The sequence below is a fragment of the Mustela nigripes genome, chromosome 6, assembly GCF_022355385.1.
Source record: "Mustela nigripes isolate SB6536 chromosome 6, MUSNIG.SB6536, whole genome shotgun sequence".
NCBI classification, from domain to species: domain Eukaryota; kingdom Metazoa; phylum Chordata; class Mammalia; order Carnivora; family Mustelidae; genus Mustela; species Mustela nigripes.
The window spans coordinates 81,006,180-81,013,275 of NC_081562.1; the positions used below are offsets into that span (position 1 = coordinate 81,006,180).

A 7,096-nucleotide genomic window follows, 5' to 3' on the forward strand; every position below is an offset into this window, starting at 1 on the left:
TTTGTTTCCTTTGCCTTTGGAGACATATCTTGAAAGAAGTTGCTGTGGCTAATAACGAAGAGGTTACTGCCTATGTTCTCCTCTAGGATTCTGATGGATTCCTGTCTCACGTTGAGGTCTTTTATCCACTTCGAGTTTATCTTTGTATACAGTTTAAGAGAATGGTTGAGTTTCATTCTTCAACATACAGCTGTCCAATTTTCCCAGCACCATTTATTGAAGAGACTGTCTTTTTTCCACTGTATATTTTTTCCTGTTTTGGAAAATTATTTGACCATAGAGTTGAGGGTCCATATCTGGGCTCTCTACTCTGTTCCACTGGTCTATGTGTCTGTTTTTATGCCAGTATAAAGGCAGACACTTAATGACTGAGCTACCCAGGCACCCCAGGACTACATCCTTAGATAAAAGTTTGTTTTCTGATCTCTTCAGGCAAGGAAACAACTCATGGAGAATTGAAGTAATAGGCACTGAAGCTAGCTTTGTTCATCCCTCAGCCAGGAATGAAACTCAGGATTGCTAGCTTTTGCATCTCTGTCCCTTTGACTTCTTTTCTGTCCCCAGAGCTCTCTTCTGTCATCACTCAGAAATAAGTCCACCATGTAAAAGGACGTGACAATAAATTTTCCAGAGGAGAGAACATTTGGGAGGACAGTTGTAGACCTTCGGAGTATCTCTCAGATTTAGAATGATATAGTACAAATCTTTTTAAAAGGGACATCTCAGAGATGCAGGTCAGCAAAGCTTTTCTAAATTCATAAAATTAATTTGCTTTTAGGAAAATGAAAGGACAAAAAAAATAAAAATTTCTTTAACCAAGACTAGTCACTGGCTTTCATAAATAAAGTTTTATTGGAACACAACCATGGTCATTTGTTTATGTATTCTTTATGGATTCTTCATACTACAATGACAAGGAAGTTATGACAGAAACCATGTGACCCAGAAGCCTAAAATATGTATTTCATGGAAACCAGTTTGCTGACCCCTGTCTAAACTCTCTATTTCAGTCTTCTTGTCTAATTATGATCTAATGTGGTCAACGGTAATGAAGATGTCTCAAATGAAGTTTCCTCAGTATTTTGATAGAGACATCCCAGCCTTCATTGTCTTCCTGGCTTCCACTATATTGCCCTTTTACTCATTACAACTCTAGCTATCGTTTTCCCATTTCTAAAAGAGAATACATGTAGAAACTTCTTCACTGAATTACTGTGAGAATTAAAGGACATGGGTTAAAGCACTCCATGTAGCACCTGACACATTGTAAACATTCAGTAAATGGTGGCTATGATTCAAATCCATCCATTCGTTTAGCACATATTTATTGAGTTTGTTATGGTTTGAGGAAGAGGACATGATTCAATCCATATGTGTTATGAGTATCTATATTCATATAGATAAATTCATATTATAAATTCATATTATATGAATTATATATATACTATATATCATATACAATATTATGAATATATATGAATTATTAACCCTCATCCCTCAGAACAGGACCTTGGAGATAGATGTTTTTTTACAATGGTAATCACACTAAAATGAGGTTATTAGCTTGGATCCTAATCCAATATGACTAGTATCCTTATGAGAAGAAGATACAGACGGATGCAAAGGGAAGACAATGTGAAGATGCAGGGAGAAAAATGGCCATCTGCAAGCCAAGGAGAAGGGTCTGGAGCAACTCTTTGCCTTACAGCCTTCAGAAGGAATCAACCCCAACACTTTGATCTGGATTTCTAGTTTTCAGAACTATGAGACAATAAATTTCCATTGTTTGAGTCCTGTGGACTGAACATGCAAATCCGTATGTTGAAACCCTAGTCCTCATTGTGATGACATTTGGAGATGGGGTCTTTGGGAGATAATTAGGTCCTAAGAATAAAGCTTCCATGGTGGTATTAGTGCCCTTATAAGAAGAGATGCAAAAGAAGTTGCTTCCTTGCTCTCTCCCTGCCATGTGAGAACACACAAGAAGGTGTCTATCTGCAAACCAGGAAGAGGGTTCTCACCAGGAATTGAATCAGCAGGCATCTTGATTTTCTATCCACCAGAGTTGTGAGAAATGAATTTCGGTAATGTATGCTACCCCATCTATGGTATTTTTGTTACAGAAACCTGAAGGAAGACATTAAGCCACCTCGTCTTTGATACTTAGTTATAGCGACCCTACAAAATGCTATAGATTTCAATAAGAGGAAAAAAAAAAAAACAGAGTAAACTAAGAGGTGCTACTTTGGATTAGTAACTCTTCTCTTTGAGATATCTGTATTGTGACCTCCGTAGTTACAAGGAACAAACCATATGAAAATTTGGGGAAAACTCTTTCCAGCTGGAGAAATAAGTGCAAAGGCCCTGGAGGAGGAGTACTTCTTCTACCTTTTTAGGAGAGATAGCTCCTATCTCTTCTACCTTTTTCTTACCTTGAACACGGATGATATAGGTGTGATGTCTGGAACTTTACAAACAATCTTGGGACCATGAAGTGATAGGCATAAGATCAAACACCAACATACTAAGGATGGAAGAGAAAAAAAGAAGGAATCTGAGGACTTCATGGAATCATTAAACAGCTGCACCAATACCACAAACTGTCTACTTAGGATTTCTTGTTCTTTAAGAAAAATTCATCCCTTTTTTAAAGACACCATTAATTAGTTTTTCCATTACTTAGAGCCAAAAATATTCTTAACAGACGTAACATTGTACAATGTGGTAAAGATTACTAAACTTTGAAGGTTTTTAATCCGGGGAAAAACAAAGTCAGATTTAAGTTTTTAAAAGAACATTCTGTGAAGTGAATAATCATAGAAAATATGGTCATGGAATTCAGAAATAGATCTCCTAGGGCTTTGTATGCCACGATAATCCTAAATTTTATTCTAAATATAATAGGAAGCTATTATAGGAAATGTCAAAATTTCTCTGTATTTTTTAGAGGATCTCTTGGTCGTAGAGTTAGGAGGTCAATTAGAAGGTAATTACAGTAGCCAGGCAAAATATGATGGGTGACTGACAAGGGTGTTATCAGTAAAGATGGATAAAATTGGAGGGAAAGAACACTGACTACTACTAGAAGGAAAGAAAACTGATAGCTGTAATAGTCATCAGGGTGAATGGTAATGGAGCCCAAAGGATTGGGGAACATTTGGGTGCAGTCTTGAATGGACTTGCTAATGAATTGAACATGTGATGGAGAGAGGGAATGACAGAAGTGAAGAATAACTCATTTTTTGCCTGAGCAACTAGGGATAGAAATGCTACTATTAAAGAGAGGTATGTTTAAAAAGTAAGAGTTCTCTTTTCATCACATTTAAATTTCAGATTTTAATATGGAGGAGGAGGGGGATAAGGCTCAGCAGAACTACCATGAGAAAGGAAAACTACAACTGTGTGTTACTGTGGAAGGAAGGAGAAGTTTCAGGTAGGAGACAGGGGGTCATCCGTTTCAAATGCTGACAGGTCAGGGAAGATTGGAAAGGAGGAAATTTGGATTTGTCAAAGTGGTAAACCTTGAAAACAGTTTCAGTGGATTGACAGTCTCAGAAGCCCCGTTCAAGTCAGATGTAAGAATCATTAGCCATAAAAAGGAAGAGATGGTGATCACGAACAATTATAATGGGGGATGCTGGGCAAAACACCTGTACTTTGCTGGAGGACTACATTCTTGCCACTTGCTAAGCTAGGGTCCAAAGCCCCGTGAGAAGTGGTCTGGGAGCCCCAGGTGGGAAGATCCAGGATAAGGAACAGACACTGTTCTTCCTCTTGCTGTGTTTCTAATCGCATGCCGGCACCGAAAGTTATCTGATCACAGTCAAAAACCATGAATTCGGAATTTTCTGACTCTATTGTATGTCAAATCTTCTGCCTAGCATCACCTGGGTTTCATTCTTTAATTTACTTAGCGTCTCAAAAGCAGCAGAGAACGGGTTGTATTTGTGTCAGTTTATTTTAATGTATAATGAGTGATTCAAATGATTGCACATCGCACATTCAAATTTTGTTGAATGTGTAATCATTTAAATGAACACAGGTGCCACGCTCCTGTGCGCGCCTGGAAAACCACGGTCTGTGCCTCATGTGGAAAGATGATGATGTACTTGGCTGTACGAAGCTCATATCTTAATTTCTTTTTAATTTTGTTCTTCCTCCACAGCTTTGGTGTTTCCATCCAGTAAAACAGGCGGAGCCCTGCGTGTTGGAAGGTAGATATTTGGCCCACCAGCTAACCTGAAACCATTCTTCAACACACACAAAACAGCAAGCTTGCAACCGTTCGGTTTATTTTTAACTTGGCGGGGGGGTGGTGAAAAATTATAAATCTGTGTGCTTTAAAATGAGCGTTTTCAGGAAGGTATGAAACCCTGGAAACAAGGATGAAAGAAATTAAATTATCCTCTCTGATGCTCCTGCGAGGTAGGACTAACAGCACTATAAGTTCTTTTATGTCACTCCTGACAGTTTAGTATCAATCCTCCCAGGCAAGCTAATGTAATCAACTCTGGTATGTTTCACTCTAGTGCGGACTGCTCTGGCATTGTTAATATGACCATGTTATTTCATAATTAATTTATCTTTTATTTTTCAGACAGGAACTATCCCTCGTAAAACGAAAGCACTTGGCATTTCTCTGAATAGGATCCTGAACTGTTTATACACACCTATCACTAGATCACAGTCAAAGCTCAGATGTAGGACATAGTTCATTCCCACTCACTAACTTGCTCCAGTCACTATGGGAAAAATCAGGGGTTCTTGTACATTACCAACACTAAGTATCATTAAAGATGTTCTTTGCCACTAATCACTTGCTATACCTGAATGTGTTAAGGATCAGCTGAGAAACCATGGCTTTTCAAAATGAGGTATACAGACCATTTTCATTGGACTCCTCTGAAAGACTTATTAAAAAGTACTGATTCTTGCTAACTACCCCTACACCATCATCTCTGGAGGGAGCTGTGGCATCTGCATTTTTCATAGGCAGTGCAAGAGTATGTATGCCCTCTAATGCTTAGAAGCCAGTGAATTAAACTGTTTTCTGTTTTCTATGACCCGTTTTTCACATATGATACCACTTGCTTGCCATTAAGCCATTTCCAGGGTGTGTGTACAATACACTAGGTGTCCAGCCAACACCCTCTTTCTTGGCAATGCTGCTTTCATAGACTCTAAAAAGTAAGTAACGTATTTACTGGTGGTGGTGCCATCACACCCATCAAAACTTATCAGACCTGGGCTGGACGGCTGACCCAAGTGGAATCAATCAGAGCCTGTCTCTTAATTTAAACTGAGATAGCAGAACAGTAGTAATTAGTTGTAGTCACTGGAAATGGAGAGTCACGTAGACCCTCAAGGCTGGGAGTTTGGGAACTGTGGGGAGAACCAGATCACAGTAAAAGGCAGAGGGTAAAGCAGATGTCTCAAAAGAGGTAGAAGTGAAATACACCATTGAAATAAAGAGAAGCTAAGCATGGGCAAGAAAGATGACAAAGAATGGCAATCTTGGTTCCTGAAGACTTCCCAGCTTATAATTCCAACTGCTCATAATATTCAGCTGTACTTCTGGTTCTTGCATTCCATTAACTTAACCTGGGGTTTGTTGGTTGCTGCTTTTTGCAACCAAATGGTCCTTTGAATTCAACAGGGAGTTCTGGCTTTTCAGTGTTCATGGTAAACTGAAAGTTCCTAGTCTATTACCAGGACCTTCCTGTTAAATTAGTAAAAATAGATAAATAAATAAAGCAAATGCTCCTGTTTTTTCCTTTGGAAAACTGCTCTTCTATGTTGTTAAGCAGAGTACAATTAAAGTCACAAAGCAGAATGCTGAGTACGTGGGTTGCAAGGCCACCAGCCAGAGTAGCTGTCTTTATTGTTCCCTGACCTGCCTTTGGAAAAGTTGAGGGATGAGCTGGCAGGAAAAAGTCCAATTGCCTTCAAGGTTCATCTATCTGCTTCTAAGCCAACAAACATGTCCATATTTTGAAACCCCGTAGCTGAGATCAACTAAAACCGAACCACACCAAACCAACAAACAGAAAACCCCACGAAACTCCAAAGTCCTTGCTTAAAAAATAAACAAAGGGCAAACTCTGCCAACGTTGACAGTGGCCAATACCTGGCTGGCTGGCTGGCTAATGGAGTGCTGGGAACTCAGGCTTCCGTCCACTTACTGCATTCATTAAGCAGAAAAGAGTTTTCATTTCCCCTCCAGACTCCAGCGATTGGTGGAAAGGTCTGAGAAGAGTGGCTCTCTGCTTCCCCCCACCCCCCGGCACCCATCCACTCTCCTTTTATGCCCCTCTCCCACTCCTCACCCCACTCCCCTGGCAGCTGTTCCAGAAAAAGGAGCTGGGAACAGGAGAGCCCCAGGCTGGTCTGTGTAAAAACAGGCCACGCCAGGTTTTCAGCTGCAATTAATTTTCCAGATAAGCTCTAAACCTCTGAAACGCATTTGAAATTGAAATGCTGATACCGTCATCAACCACCACGGTACACAGCCGTAAATCCTGAGTACGGATAGTTGTTCATGGGTAATAATGAAGTACAATATACGTTTAATTAGTGTGCGATTTAGGAAATGTGCAGCGTAATAAAACAATATTCTAATTAGGGTTGAGGAAACTTGTTGGAATACTATTTATACAGTACCATCGACGGAGTTCTTATAAATACATTGAAATCTGCTTTAGTAGGGAAAAAAATAAATCCAAACTGAAAAGACAAGATCTTAGGCTGTTGAATATTAGTCCCAGGGACAGTATCCGATTTAAACCAAATGCTTGTGGAGGTGGAGTAATGAGCCAAGAGGAAAAAATGGAATCCCAGTGTGAAAGCCGTGGCTTGACTATTAGTAAAAGGCCAGCCTGTTCTCATACCTTACTTTATTTTCCAGTGAATTTATGCTCTAAATTCCCTGATTTCCTGTTCAAAACCCATCATCTGTTACCTGGGGATGTCACTGGTAGCCATGCTCAAGAGCGCTGTGACTGTTAATGAAGCATTTCACGAGAGTGTCCAAATCCTGCCTGCGAAGGAGGCCGTAGTCTAAGCCCTCTAAGAGAACAGCCTCATGGGAGAAAAGCGC

At 39.8% G+C, this 7,096-nt stretch overlaps 1 long non-coding RNA gene across 2 annotated transcripts in view; it reads right to left on the reverse strand.

Moving 5' to 3' along the window:
- Positions 1-6,260, reverse strand: part of LOC132019607 (uncharacterized) — a 57,421-nt gene extending 51,161 nt beyond the window's left edge. For both annotated transcript variants that reach the window (XR_009404814.1, XR_009404813.1), the window contains exons 1-2: positions 6,128-6,260; positions 2,433-2,524 (exon numbers count right to left, since the gene is read on the reverse strand). This is a non-coding gene — a long non-coding RNA (uncharacterized LOC132019607). The remainder of the gene's footprint in view (positions 1-2,432; positions 2,525-6,127) is intronic.
- Positions 6,261-7,096: the final 836 nt, after the last annotated feature.